Source organism: Pinus tabuliformis, chromosome 4_2 (genome assembly GCF_031772625.1).
Source record: "Pinus tabuliformis cultivar Carrire ecotype Pingquan chromosome 4_2, CPIR1, whole genome shotgun sequence".
In the NCBI taxonomy this organism is placed as follows: domain Eukaryota; kingdom Viridiplantae; phylum Streptophyta; class Pinopsida; order Pinales; family Pinaceae; genus Pinus; species Pinus tabuliformis.
In genome coordinates, this window is record NC_142304.1 from 1,015,843,938 (window position 1) to 1,015,856,250 (window position 12,313).

Here is a 12,313-nt window from a genome sequence, read left to right on the forward strand (position 1 = left end):
ATTCTTTTGACAATGATTCTATACTGGTGCAGTCCTTTACCAGTACGCAGGCTACAACCTGCAGAAGGCTACAACCTTCTCTCGTTCTCTAGACCCTCCTAGAAGGGAGCTACAACCCCCTTAGCTCTTATACTAGCCGATCCATTTACTAGTATGTAGGTGCCGGCCTACAGAAATGCTCCAACTCATTTACTCATTCTCCACTACTACTGGAAGGGAGCTACCACCCACTTTGCTCTTGTACTAGTTGATGTACTAGTATGTAGGTGCCGACCTATAATCTCCTTTCATCCTTCAGGGACCACATTTCATACATTTTCAGACTGGATACTCATGAAGCACAAAACTATAATTTGAAGGCCACGTTTCATCCAATTTTCATACTGGACCCATCAATATCATTGAAGCACAAAATCAATCAATATTAGCATCATCAATCTCTGAATCACTGAAACACTGAAACCCTGCCAACAACACAGTCACCAGAACACAGGGCAGACAACAGAACTCTGCAATAACAATCAGACCCAACTGAAACTTCAAACATCATACTTCATATGTATACACTACTACAATGAATCAAACCCGCATACATACACACTTTCACCAAAGCCAACTCGTGTACAAATCTATAAATATTCAATCATGACTTGCAGCTATTTCAAACTTAAGTTATACCCTGTTCATAACATTACATGCGTCAGTATACAGATCTAGAATAAGCATAATCAACCATATAGAGATAGTTCATTTAAAACCATTTGATCCCGATCTATCCTTAGATCTTGTTCTCCATCAACCGGTGAGATTCCTCCTTAGCTCAGATCAAGCAATGCATCATCAACCCATAACATGCATATTCGATCTCATACTTCATTAGATATTCAAGACTTTCTCATTGCACCTTTCCTAATGATCTTCTTCTCCTTTTATAGTCTTATGCCTTTCTCAATACCGTGGTCCAAAACCATAACAAAACAATACCATGGACCCAATACTTGGGATCAACACTTCTGACGAGATACCATGGTCCAAAACCATAGGTTCAAATACCGAGGACTAAATACCATGGACCAAACATAAGTTCTCCGACATGTACATGCTTTTCCTTGCGTGAAAGTGCATGTATACGCATACGTGTCTTTTCAATGACTAACCCACGTGTATATACACGGCTCGGTCACGATGAACCTATGTATATATATTTTCTCTTCATTCTTGTAGTCTGATCATCAAATCCTTGCTACTGACCTGCTGCACTATGATCTGTCATCTGTGTGATTTTCCATTAAGGACAATGCTTGTCTCATAATGCCAACAATCTCCCCCTTTGGAATTGATGGAAATGCTAATTTTTCATTACTGAGAACTGTCATCTGATTCCTTTGAGTTGTCCTGCATCCCATGCATTCAATCACATCTGATATCTCTTCTGAAGATTCATATAGTTATAAACAAGTGAGATGTTCTTCTACGAGTGGGTTGCCATTAAGTACAACACATGCATCATAATGCCAACAAAACATCCCCATTCTCATCCTTTATCGCCGAGATTCTATTGAATGCTCTATTAGCCATAGTGGATCTATGGAAATGATCCAGGTGGATATTGGTGGCCACCTGCCAAGTCCACCTGGACCCCCACCATTGTTTCTCTCAGCATTTTCAGTTTCCTTAATTGTAGCACAACTTACTATTTTTAGCAGTTTTTCGGGTCCTAAACTTCTGGAGCCATTTTGAGGCCCTAAACGACGTTTTTTTGGGAAATCTAGGAGGAACATGGGTCCATGGACCGATGTTGCCCTTCCCAAAGTGATAGTGCTCGGATGGATATTTCTAACGAGCTATTGTACGCGTTAAACGAAGATCGTATGCCAAAGTTACGACCCCGGGAAGTTGATGTACCAATTTACCCAAACGGGGCCCACAGTTTGGCATTTCATCTCCTATGGTTAGGTTTTGGGAATGTTAAGGGTTTTCCATTGTTTCTCTACAATAAATAGGCCTTCGAGCCTCATTGTAACACAGTTCAGAGGCATGTAGCCACCACATCTCTTCTCAGAGATAAGCTACCATCGCCCTAGCTGGTTTATTTCCATTTCTGGTTGTAAGCATATTTCAGTATTTTCCATTACTGAAATGAAGTATTATTTCTGTTGCATCTTTGTGTATATGGTTATCTCTGTAATTTGTTGTGTTCCCTGTTTAAATCCGGATCAGTGGTATCAGAGCGGTCTTCTTTTTCTCTGTTTTTCTTTGCATGTCCCCAACAAGGTCGGGATATAAGGAGTTAGGGCTTGAACTGGTTGAACCTTTGCAAGACCACCCTCGCAAATCCCGATGGCCTCCCATGGCGGATGAGAAGAAAGACGAGGGGGCAAGAGATCCCATCAAAATATTGCTCGAAGAAGCCCTCGAGCGACAACAGAACGCGATGATGGACAACTTTGCCTAGATCCTTCAGCGGCTACCCAGAAGCGACGCATCGGCTTCCAGCAGCTACTCTAGAAACGCCATGCCCTTTAAGGTACAAGTTAATTTTGAAATCCCCATATTTGAGGGTCAGATAGACGCAGATGTCATAGATAAATGGTTAAATCTGCTAGAGGGTTATTTTTCTATTCATGAATTTTCGAGTCGGGAAAAGATTGTTTTCGCTCTTCTCAAAGCAGCCCCCCACGTCAAGGACTGGTGGGAAACCTACTGCGAGCAGAAGGATGAAAGTACTGGCTCACTATTTTCAGCCGCACCCACCTAGAATTCATTCCAGGATGCCATCAAGGAGCAGTACTACCATGTCGGAAGCTATGAGGATGAATACATAAAGTGGACCACGCTGCGGCAAGGAAGGGACCAAGACGTGCCGGAGTTCACCAATCTTTTCCATACCCTTCGCACAAAGTTGGGTGTCAAGGATTCAGAGCAACATTTGATACTCAAATACCGTGGTTGCCTGCACAAGTACATCCAGGAAGGAATACAATTCCTGAACACTCCCTCGCTCGGTGCAGCATACCGATATGCCGTCAAGGTCGAGAAGAAGTTTAAACAAAAGAAGCGAGACTTTGGATCTGCGAATCCAAAGCAGGGGAAAGGTGCCCCTAAACCACAGAACAAAGGACAAAGCCAAGGGGGGACAACCCAAGACAACCCGCCGAAGCTGCAAGCAAAGAACAGCGCCGCGAAGGTGAAAAAGGACATTGGAAAATGGTGTGAGTTCCATAAGAGCTCCACTCACAACACAAGTGAGTGTCGGGCCAAGCAGTCACTGGTGGCTGAGATAAAGGTTTCAAAAACAGATGCATGTTCCGACTCTGAGTCAGAACTCGATAAGGGGAATGAAAAAGGGAAGCAGATCATTAATGCGGATCCCAACGCCACTGTTGCTACCGCTAAGATCCAAAAAAATGAACCCGAAGATCCAGAGGAGGAGGAGCATCTCTTCCACTCCCAAATGTGGGTAAAGGGCTCCCCAATACAGTTCATTGTTGATAGCGGGAGTCAAAAGAACCTCATTTCTGCAGAGGTCGTGAAGTGGTTCGGGTTACCGACCACAGCACATCCACAACCATACACCATTGGGTGGCTTCACCAAGGACGAGATCTTCGCGTGAGCCAGCAGTGTCGCCTTCCATACAACATCAAGCCCTTCACGGATGAGGTATTGTGTGACATTGCTCCCCTTGAAGTTTGTGATGTATTATTAGGACAGCCATACTTGTGGAAGCGACATGCTGTGTATGAATCAAGGCCCCGTGCTGTTATTATTACATTGGGAAATAAGTTGTACAGGATACTAGAGGTAGCACCACCTACTGCCATCTCTTTGATTACTGCAAAACAATGCAGTAAGATCATTTCCAAAACCAGGAAATTTGTTTTCCTGATGATACGCCCTCAAGGAAAGAAGAAGACAGTGGTCGCGGCCTCTAGACGGGGTCCCTCTGCACGACAACTACAGATGGACAAGGTTGTGGAGGAGTACGAGGACATCTTCACCTCCCCTGCAGGGGTTCCTCTACACTTTCAAGTCAAGCACTCCATCGATTTGACCCCAGGTGCGCTGCTACCCAATGGACCAATTTATCGGTGCTCTGTTCTGGAGAACAATGAAATCAAGAGGCAGATTCAGGAGCTCCTGCAGAAAGGTCACATCCGTCCGAGTTCATCGCCTTGTGGGAGCCCGATTGTGTTGGTACAGAAGAAGGATGGGACGTGGAGACTCTGTATTGACTATCGGGCACTGAACAAGATCATTGTCCGTAATATGTACCCGATCCCGCGCATTGATGACCTCCTGGACCAACTAAAGGGGGCAAAATATTTCAGCAAGATCGATCTGAAGTCAAGATATCACTAGGTACCAATCGAACCCTCTGATGTGTGGAAGACTGCCTTCAAATCCAAGGAGGGCCTTTCAAATGGTTGGTTATGCCTTTCGGATTGACGAATGCTCCTGCAACCTTCATGAGGCTAATGGATGACATCTTGCGGCCATTCACCAACTCCTTTGTAGTAGTATACTTAGATGACATTCTGATCTTTAGCCAGAGTTGGGAAGAGCACCTCCACCACATCCAACAGGTTCTCCAAACACTGCGGCAACACAAGCTATGTGCCAATTTGGAGAAATGCACTTTTGGCATGACCCAGGTTCAGTATCTGGGATACATCATTGATGAACAGGGGGTGCATGTCGATCCAGCCAAGATCCAAGTCATTCGGGATTGGCCATCTCCAACCACTCTAACAGAGCTCTGCAGCTTTCTAGGTCTTGCCAACTTCTACCGCACGTTCGTGTTGGGGTTTTCTCATATTACTTGGCCCTTGAGTCAAGTCACCAAGGGAGGCGCGAAAGCAAAATTCTTTTGGTCTGAATCTCAACAGAAGGCATTCATGGAGTTGAAGGATCGCCTATGCACGACACCAGTGCTCGCGTTACCAGATTTACAACAACCATTTGAGGTCAAGACAGATGCCTCTGACTATGCTATTGGGGCAGTCCTTACTCAACATGGACATCTAGTGGCATATCACAGTGAAACACTTTCAGACACAGTCCGGAAGTACCCCAATTATGATAAAGAGATGTATTCCATTATACAGGCCTACCAATAATGGAAGCATTACATTTTGGGGAAGGAAACGGTCATCCACACAGACCACCGACCCCTGCAGTTCATACAGACCCAAGGGAAATTGCAGAATGATCGCCATCAGAAGTGGTCTACATACCTGCAACAGTTCCATTTGAATATCAAGTATAAGAAGGGCAGCACCAATAATGTTGCAGATTGCCTCAGTCGACCATCGATCATGGCGTTAACCATCGTGCTCAACTCTTGTGGGCACGAGACTTCTGATTGGCCACTTCTCTACAAAAGCGACCCAAAATTCGGCCACACATACCAGACACTCTTGGAGGGTCAGCATGTTCCATATTTTCACCTCCAGGATGCCCTGTTATGCCACCTGGGTCACCTTTGTGTTCCTTCAAGCGAGCGTGCCAAGATGATTTGGGAAGCACACTACAGTCGGGCTGTTGGGCATTTCGGGGTCGAGAAAACAGTGGCAGTACTGCAAAATTATTTCTATTGGCTGAATCTTCGACAGGATGTTGGGAAGTACATCAGATCATGTACTGCCTGTGCCATTGCCAAACCAAGCATTAAGAAGCATGGCCTCTATACCCCATTGCCTACCCCTAGTCAACCTTGGGAATCCATCTCCATGGATTACATGTCAGGCCTTCCTACCACTAAGCATGGAAATGACTGTGTTTTTGTGGTCGTCGACAGGTTCTCGAAGATGGCCATTATGGCGGCCTGCAAGAAGAATATCACAGCAGAAGCCACTACTAAACTCTTCTTTGAACGAGTGTGGGTGCACTTTGGGATCCCACAGTCTATCATCTCAGATCGGGACAGTTAGTTTCTCAGCACATTTTGGTCCAGTCTCTGGTCAATGCTGGACACCAAACTCACGAAGTCCACAGCCTTCCATCCTCAAACTGATGGCCAGAAAGAGGTTGTCAATAGGATGATTGTGCACATTCTGCGCATGTATAACTCAAAGCATCCACGCACATGGGACGAGAGCCTCCCCTATGTTCAGCACAACTACAACTGATCTCTTCACAGCTCTACTGGCCATAGCCCTTTTCAGGTGGGTTTGGGATTCCAGCCACTATGCCCCATTGATGTGGCCATGCCACTTGCAGCGACTCACATAAATTCAGCTCATGTCCAGTCCGAAATAGATAAGGCCACCAGCTTCATTGAGCGCATCCAACATATTTGCCAACAGGTCCATGACATTCTTGAGAAATCAAATGCCAAGTACAAGCAACAACATGATCAACATCGGGTGCCACACAAGTTTCAGGTGGGCGACAAAGTCTGGTTGCATTTGCAAAAGGAAGGCCTTACTGGAGCCTATCGGAAATTGAGACCACTCCGATATGGTCCTTACACCATTACTAAGGCTATGGGAGAGAATGCATTTGAGCTCAGCATTCCCCCATTCCTTGGCCTGCACCCAGTGTTCAATGTGGACCGCCTTCGGCCATACTTTCCACCATTGCTGGACACATCCGACATTGCAGAACAGCTCAAACCCACAGAATTAAATCCAGATTGCATGGAACAAGCTACAACTGATCGGATCATGGACACACAGATCAAGAACACTTGCCAACAGAATATCCAACTGTATCGAGTTGTCAAAGCAGGCCAACTCCTTCAGCAGGGCAAGTGGCTCATCAGAGAACAAGTTCAGCAAAAGTTTCCTCATCTCATGGAGGAACTCAACGCAATGGGGACCATTGCTTCCTAAGGGGGGAAGAATGATCCAGGTGGATATTGGTGGCCACTTGCCAAGTCCACCTGGACCCCCACCATTGTTTCTCTCATCATTTTCAGTTTCCTTAATTATAGCACAACTTACTATTTTTAGCAGTTTTTTGGGTCCTGAACTTCTAGAGCCATTTTGAGGCCCTAAACGACGTTTTGTTGGGAAATCTAGGGGCAACATGGGTCCATGGACTGATGTTTCCCTTCCCAAAGTGATAGTGCTCGGATGGATCTTTCTAACGAGCTATTGTACGCATCAAACAGAGATCGTATGCCAAAGTTACGACCCCGGGAAGTTGATGTACCAATTTACCCAAACGGGGCCCACAGTTTGGCGTTTCATCTCCTAGGGTTAGGTTTTGGGAATGTTAAGGGATTTCCATTGTTTCTCAACAATAAATAGGCCTTCGAGCCTTATTGTAACATAGTTCAGAGGCATGTAGCCACCACATCTCTTCTTAGAGATAAGCTACCATCGCCCTAGCTGGTTTATTTCCATTTCTGGTTGTAAGCATATTTCAGTATTTTCCATTAATGAAATGAAGTATTATTTCCACTGCATCTTCGTGTATATGGTTATCTCTGTAATTTTTTGCGTTCTTGTTTAAATCCGGATCAGGAAAAATCTTGTATTCTGCTCTCCTTCTTTTAACCATTGAACTCTAGACTTTTGCCTCCAAAATATTTCCTCTTGTTTGCATAGGTTCTCCCATTCATGATGAAGTTTATCAGCCTGATCACTTTTGCTTTTGTGAAAACCATCTTTGATTAGTGTCTGATTAAGTTCCTGAATTTTGCTTTCCACTAACTTTTTGTCCACAAATATGTTGCCGAAATCTTTCTTGTTCCATTCATTGAGTCTGTCCTTAATGTGCTTTAGTCTTTTATGAAGGAGGTACATTTTTTATCCCTAGAATTGCAAGTCTTTAGACCACCATTTTTTGATTTTCCTGATGAAATCTGGCTGGGAGAGCCAGATATTCTTGAATCTAAAGGTTCTATTCCTGGGAGAACACAGACCCTTGATTTCCAATTGAATTGGCCAGTGATCAAAGCCTCCAAAGGGAAGAACTCTTACTATTATTTCTTTGTCTATAAGCATAAGCTCCTCTGATATCAAAAACCTGTCTAACTTAGAGGCTACCTAGGCTTCCCCTCCTCTTTTGTTGTTCCAGGTAGAAAGGTCGTTGCTTGAATCTGAGTCAACCATTCTCATATTGTCTGCGAACAATTGGAATGCTAATGAGTCTTAGTTTAGCGCTTTGGTTCCTCCTTTCTTTTCCAAAATGGATTTGATCATATTAAAATCCCCACCCATGATCCAAGGAATGCTAGCCTTTCTATTCCCGAGATCAATGAGGGATTTTAGTAGTCTAAGTTTATCATCTATACTTTGAGGCCCATAGACATTAGTGACTAGGAAGGTTTCTGAAACCCCCACTCGTTGAATGACTACTAATAAGTAATTCCTAGATGCCTCTACATCAATTACACTGATTTTTTGGAGGTTCCAAAGAGTGAGAATGCCCCCAGCTATATTCTATGCTTTAACTTCTAGAAACTCATATCTATTGAGCCATTTGCTATGGATTAGTTTTATTTTCTGAATGGAACATTTCGTTTCCTGGATGAAGATCATATCTGGCAAAACTTTTTTCATTCTAAAACTAAGCATTCTTTGATTTCTTTTACTACCTAGACCTCTTATATTCCAAGATGAAAACTTCATGGTTAAAGGTTTGTGAAGGAGTAACTAGTTAGGTCTTTCATCTTACCCAAATCAATCATCAGCTTTCCACATTCCATTAGGAGCTCCTTTTGCTTTTTTCTGCCCCTCTATTTTCTTGCATTTCTAGTTGCTAATCCTGGAGTTGATTTCATTATTTTCACACCTCTGCACTCCTGCTTGTCGATGGTTTTCCATTTGTCTGACTGATGAGCCCCAAAAATGGGTAACTTATTGGGATCATTTTGCCTATTATTCTCGATTAATCCACCATTCTTCATAGTTTTATGCATTCTTTTGAATATATTTATGTTAATTGAACGAATGAGAATAGTCACTTGACCACAAAGTCTAATACGTGCTTATTGCAGATTCTTGGACATCTTTTGGACCAAGATCAAGCATTTATGAGCCAGTTGACAACCAAATATGAGAGAACAAGGCCGAGGATTGGTAGGAAGGGTGTATCCTACACTAAATGACCCATTCCTCAAGTTCTCCACCATTAGCTCAGAGTTCAACAGCCCACCAAAGATGATTTCCAGGGGCAGCCGAGCAGATTTTGTGAAGTGGCTGATTAACTGCAGTTTTGAGCAGCCAAGCCCCTCAAGTTAAGGAGGGTTGTTGGGGGTCCTCATGGTGCATAAGTAGGAAGGCTTCAAGCCTTGGTAGTTTAGCTCTTGAACAATTGTTTTTCACACTTTGGTGCTGCTCTGCCTTTCAGCTCATTTTCGAGCTCTTGCTGTAAACATTTTTGTGACATGATTATTTTTTGAGTAATGGAGATAAATTTCACTTTGCACCAGCTCTGAGTTTTCTTAGGAGGCTGTAGCTCTTGGGTTTGGGCCCAACCCAAGTGCCAATACCTCCTTTGTGTACTTTTATGTGTCTTTCCTACATTCATAGAATAATTTTTGTTATTTAGGTTAAGATCTTGCTTTGTTACTTAGGTTGCTTTTGATGATTAATATAGCTTTTCATGCTTCAGGTTGATTTCATAGTTTGGTAACAGAAAAGATCTGCAAAAAGGCCATCAAGCAATCCTTGATCTCACCTCTCCCTCCCTGGGACCATGAGCTGAGACCAAGGCATACTTGCTGCCACAAAAACATTGTTTTTGCCTTTCCATGCAATTGCTAGTGTTAAATTTCTAGTTGGAAAAGTTGATACTAGTTGTACTTGCATGCTTAGATCTGTTCCTGCTTAGTTTCCATAGTTACTTTGCATGATTCATTGTCTATAACCTTCTACTCATCATGTTTCTAGTTTTTAGGTCAGATTATGTCAAAATAGATAGATCTCCGGTCTTTCTCGTCTTTGTTCGATCAATTTTGGAAAATAGTGTGCAGAACACCTGTAATACATCCCTACCTATCCTTCCTTCATCATACATCCTACTCCAACTATTGAGATTGCAACAAGATGATGGAGCTTAGTGAAAAGAGTCGCCTTCACTAAGTGGGTCCGCAGGAAAATAATGGCGCAAGTTCTATTTTTGGATCCCAGCAGGGATGATCACAGTAGGAGTGACCACAACAGGAGTGATCACAGCAGGAGTGATCAAAGTCTATTTTTAGACTAGCTGTCCAAAATAGAAAAGTCAAATATTATTGTCTCATAATAATATTTGGACTATAAACTTGATCTTATTCTCTTGGAGCACTTCAGTATGTAACACAGTATGTGGCCCATGCAGCTGTCAGAAGGAAGTACGCTTTTCTTATGAGTCAGTTGAGTTGTTGCATGCATGACTTCATTTAGAACTCAATTAGTTGAGTTTGGTGGAGTTGATTGTGGAGTTGATGGAGTTGTGTTCAGTTTGACTTGGTTAAACTAGTTGTAGTTAGTATAACTGCAAATAGACTAATGATGAGTTTTTAAACTAATTATTAACTCATAATACAACTATAGAATACATCAGTTAACTCATTTTCATGTCAGTGCATGTTCAATTCAACAGGGACAGGTGTTAGAGAATCAGATTGCTATCAGTTGTGACTATAGTTGTGCATGAGGATTTGCACAATCAAGGGATTGAGTATGCCAATGAGTTTGCTCATGTATTTGCGCAGTATTATAGCCTCTGCTCACGTCTAACACAGTGTGAGTGATTCTTTGGAGGTGAAATACAAGTTTGGTAAACCATTCTCATTCATTCTTGAGCAGGTATTGAGCAGTGGAGGCAGGCAAGCAGTGGAATAGATTTTTAGATCAGATCTTAGTTGTATTGTGTGTAACAAGTGGAGCTGGTACTGGATTGCTTGTGATAAGCATTGTACTTTGTAATGTTACATGGTCTTAATCATTAATATACAGATAGTTGGGGTTTTTAGGGAGATGCTTTCCCCGGGTTACATACTGTGTTAATGTGTGAATGCTCTTGATGTTTTATTGTTATTGATGCTGCTATATTGATGATCAACGTAGAGGAGCTTATGTATTGTGTATGTATTCTGCAATAGTACATGATCAGGATAATATCTGTTGAATATGTGTTAAATTATTCAAAATTTCTACATGGTATCAGAGCTGTTGATCATCAGATCTACTATTCAGGAAGTGTTTACATTTTATTTCTTTAGGTAGAGTCTGTAATCGGGCCAGGTAGCCTCTAGATTCATCCTTCCTTTGGAAGGTGAGATATCCGGTGAATTCCCATACAGTCAATCTCTGTACGAGAAATATTGTTTTCTCACGAATCTTAAATCTGAGGCGGTTGAGTTGGTTGCTGGTGGAATTCGAATTTGCAGCAGTGTTTTCTTGGTGGCAACGCAACAATGTTTTTCAACGGATTGCGATTGGAGTATGCTCATGAGGGCAGCTCAAACTATATTGCGTGGAAGGACAGGATGGAGGCAGTATTGGATGATAACGGGCTGAAGGAGTTCATAGAGACGGATGTCCCAAAGCCTACCGATGTTACTCAAGCTGATGCTTGGCAAAAGAAGACCGCAAAATGTCGAAGGATTCTATTGGAGGGCATGAAGGATCACATTGTGTCCAGCCTCCATGGAAAGGCTACTCCATATTTGATGCGGAAATCATTAACAGAATTATTCCAAAGCAAGAGCGATCAGAGGAAGCTGGCGCTCAAAGATAAACTTAGAACCATCAAATGCGAGAGGGGTGACAGTATGCCCAAGTATCTCACGAAGTTCACTTAGTGTCGAGATGAGCTAGGAAGTGTGGGGGTTACTTTCCATGATGAGGACATGGTGAGCTTGGCTCTCCTTGGTCTTCCGAAGAGTTTGCATTTCTATCAGGACTCTGTCAATGGTCAGGAGAAATTTCCAGGATGGGAAAGACTATGGTCAGATCTTGTGCACGAGGAGATCAAGCGGAGTACCAGGGACGAATCTTCGTCAAAGGGAGTTGATGAAGAAAATTGCGCTTTGGCTGCCAAAGCAAAGAAGGGGAAGAACAAGAAATCTTCTCAGTCTAGTGCGAAAGGCAAGAAGTAGGATATGTCCAAGGTGAAGTGTTTTCACTGTCACCAGCACGGACACTATGCCACTAATTATCCGCAGAAGAAGAAGAACAAGCAGGCTGCTGGATCTTCAGCAGGAGAGGCTCTAGCCTCGCAGTTTGAGCTTGATTTTTCATTGATCGCATGCTTGGTTTCAAGTGTGATGGGATCGGTGTGGTTCTTGGACAATGGTGCGTCTTTTCACATGACGGGAGATAGAGATTTGTTATCTGATCTGGAGGACAATGATCTTGGAGTTCACATCGAGAT